Source organism: Orbicella faveolata, unplaced genomic scaffold, assembly GCF_042242905.1.
Source record: "Orbicella faveolata isolate gen_17 unplaced genomic scaffold, um_ofav_v1 contig_3, whole genome shotgun sequence".
NCBI classification, from domain to species: domain Eukaryota; kingdom Metazoa; phylum Cnidaria; class Anthozoa; order Scleractinia; family Merulinidae; genus Orbicella; species Orbicella faveolata.
Window position 1 is genome coordinate 7,903,428 of NW_028301558.1, and position 3,752 is coordinate 7,907,179.

General features: G+C 40.8%; 1 long non-coding RNA gene across 1 annotated transcript; it reads right to left on the reverse strand.

The window, feature by feature from the left end:
* Positions 1-623: 623 nt before the first annotated feature.
* LOC149106233 (uncharacterized) lies at positions 624-1,573 on the reverse strand. Its single transcript, XR_016209710.1, has 2 exons — positions 1,254-1,573; positions 624-1,131 (listed from the first exon to the last, which is right to left on the reverse strand). It is a non-coding gene; the product is annotated as an uncharacterized LOC149106233 (long non-coding RNA).
* Between the last annotated feature and the right edge of the window lie 2,179 nt (positions 1,574-3,752).

A 3,752-nucleotide genomic window follows, 5' to 3' on the forward strand; every position in this document is an offset into this window, starting at 1 on the left:
AAATTCAACATCGATTTTCTCGATACGAGATCAGTGAAAGATCAGCTCGATTGAAAAAACAAACAAAAAAAAACACCAACCCCCAACCCCCCGCCACACACACACACCGATAAAGAAATTTATATAATGGAATGCAATCTATATAATCTAAAGTGGACAGGTTTTAAATGTGCACACAGTTCAGTTTTTCAATCTTTTGGCCTCTTCAGTGTGACTTTCAATTTTTCCTAGTCGTAACAGAAAAAAACAAACAATAACAATTACCTTCGTTCTGTTTTCCTTCTGTGCGGATTATCTTGGAGGTCTTCGCAGTTTATATGAGATTCCTTCGAATTCTATACTAAGGAGATGCATGACTAAGTCGGAGAGGTAATCTGAGTGCTCCATCAGACTACACTCTGAGTTAAAGACTGCACTGATACATCTTCACTTAATTCCTCCGCACTCTTGGTAAGGAGTTGTTGTATATCAGATTTGTTTTTGCATTGTTTTTGCCCAGAAAGCCAGAAATGACTCCAGAGATATACACATAAATATTCAACTTGCGTTTTCTTCACTCAGGTTTTTCCTTAGTGTTCTCTTTCTCTGGCTATTCCTCGGTTTCCATTACGAAACATTGCAGCTCTCTCTGAAGCACTTTACTTAAAACCAGTAAACGTAAAAAAATTACAGAGCACATCAGAGTATCAAAGAAACAGCTCGTTATATAATTAAGCAATTTATCACTGCTCAATTATAAGCGTTTATGCAGGAATGGATGTTTTGTCTCGAGATCTAAGCCTGAGGTTTACGAACTTCCTCAATAAAGATCCGGGACAATGAATTCCAGCCCGTGTGGGCGTCATAACTTCCACTGTATCCGGCACAATTGTTGACCCAGAATCCCACGCGCACCTTGCCTTTGTGGATGTTGTTACAGTGCCCCTCAATGTTGTTGACGCGGTAAATATTTTGACTCGTTGTTTTCAACACGTAACCAAGACCATCAATTGGCAGGCGAGCTGCGCATTCAGCAACGTTGAAAGTGAAATACCAGCGTTTGGAGCAATTGTCACAGCCGGTGATTCTAAGAACGTCAGTCCAGTAAACATGGAGGGAAGTGTCAGAGAAGTTCTTGCTGAACAAACACTCCTGTAAAAACGTAACGATAAAAAGGAAAAACTTGAAACAAAACTCAGAAACATAATTCTTTTGCAATTCCCAATTAATTTCGTCTCTCAAACTATTGTTTGTTTCGCAAACGAAGCATTCACCTTGATCAGGCCGTGATTTTTGCCGTCATTCAAGTCTTTCCATGGCACTCTTTCAGTTCATCACACTAGGAGTCCCAGGCATTACACTTGTTCCACTCTCTCCGCGCTGCCCCGTTTGGCCGGGAGGGCCCTGGGCTCCAAGTTCTCCTTTGGCGCCATTAATGCCATTGATGCCGGGGATCCCTGGGGTCCAGTCTTCCCCGAACTGCCCTGGTCACCTGTGGCTCCGTCACGGCCATCCCGGCCATCACGACCTGTTGCCCCAGGAAAAAACCAGGGGATCTAAGCTTGCCAGGCATACAAGGGATACCACCATAACAGAAAGGAGGACGCTGCTGAACACTAGAAAGAGAATTCTGAATAAATATGAGAAACTCTGTAACTATGTTGATACCAAAGAGGGGAAAACTATGACTCGACGTATAAGCTTTTCATCAATTAAATCTTTTCTGAAACTGTAAAGTCGTAGGCCATCGCTTTCCGGTAATAATTTGGTTGGGACGCATTGAGTAGAGAAGTTCCTTATAATGTTACCATTTCTCCGTTGAGCATTACATAAAAATTGCACTTATAGAGCTTAGTTCTTTAACAAATTAATGGAAAAACATGTTATCCCAATTTTTCAACTGTAGTTGTCACAGAAGCTGCTCGTTAGTCTCTATCATTGAAGTTTTTAATAAAAAAGTCATTTGCGCATGTGACATAAACACACCTTATGGTACCATGGTCTTCCTGCTGGTTTGCTTTCCTCCGCAACACAATAAACTGCTAAGTTGGACATCACAAACAACATTAAGGCCACAGAGACACCAATCCTAAAAACCATTTCCTCTGAATGATTTGCTTGGTGGAGCTAATTACAAAGGAAAAAAGTAAAAACATTAAAAAACTAAATCCTCTATAGACCTTCCGGGTTTTTTTTTTGCTAGTGAGGGGAGAAAGAAAGCCTAACCTCGTTCCCAGAGCTTTTAGCTTAGATGTTATGGAGGGCAATTCAACACATGAGGAATGGCCAGAGGCTCCTGTTTCGCCACTCAAAGTTTCTAAGAGGAAAGCCCTGGCAAGGAGGTTGAAAGGCACCAGCAGGTTATCAAGTGTTATATTCATGATTAATCACGATCCTTTTTTTAGTAGAATTGAAAACGATCTTAATATACACCGAACGATTGATAGACACGTAAATCTAAATACTGAGTAGACCTTTTGGTAACTTTACATATGAAGTTACTATGAAAAATTTGGCTAGCTGCTGCTAATAGTTAGCCCAATGAGCCTCAGTTGTTGGTATAATCGACTCGGAGAGAAAGTTTATTTAAGGTTCTCTCCGCATCAGCCTTCGCCGTCACGTATTTTACTAGCTTTCTGTTTCACTTTAGCCAGAGATTTTTAGTACAAAAAGAGGTTGTTGAGGCTTCTTTTAAATAACTTACCTTGCAAGTAACTCAACACCTATGTAGATAATAACAGGAGCCATAATCGGGGACGGAGACCGTAAGCGCGCGCCATTTCAAGTATTGGGGTTGTCCTCATGATATGGGACAATAATTCTATTTTTAGAACAAATTGCGCCATCACCTGCGGCACACGCGCGTACATGCTGCGAGGATTTTTGCGGATGTCGCGCGGGGGAAAAGGCGTCCGAAATTCCCGAAATGTTTCATGTTTTTGCCCCACAACTCAACGCGTTTACGTCTGTTGGAGTTTTGCTTAAGTATTTTCGTCGTAAGCTGCTCCAGTTTGAGTGAAGTAAGACAGTGTCGAATTTAGGTATGTTCCGCTGTAAGCTTATATATATCGCTGACCAAGTTGTGTTCCGACTGATGCTTCTTTTACATGAGCTGTACACTATGAAACTGCAATAAGCGTAAAAAACCCTCTTGGCCTTTAATAAACAACTCCACAAATCAAAATGGCGTGGTACAAAGAGTGTGCATACGAGCGGCGTAGATGCAAATAGCGTGGATACAAACAGCGTGGATACAAACAGCGTGGGTTGAAACTAAAACAGTAAAAGAGCAAAAGTTACAAGTCTGCGTTTAAGCTAAATTCGAATAAAGAAATAACAAAACTGCAAAACGAGGACTGTGAATTACACTTACATTGTTTCGGCCAGAGAAAACTGTTGTGAAACGGACTGCGAATGACGCGAAGAGACTAGCACGAAAGCTAAATAGAACTGCGCTAAGCGCGGACCAAAATGAACTGCCCCAAAACTGTACTGCAAAGCTATGATATGGAAAATACGCTAGAACATGCGGAAAATAAAACTATAGAAACTTAGAAAGGCGCTAATGAAGATGAAACAGCAAAGAAACGCTAACGAGGGCGCGAAAACTGACAGAAAGGAATAAACACCTAAATTGACGCAAAAAAAAGACCAAACAAAAGGACGAAAAGAAGTATAAACTAATTTGCGTACGCAAAGGAAATACAAATTACGCAAGAACGAATAATAGAAAAAATGTTACACTTGGATCTTACACATTACTCCACTTTAAA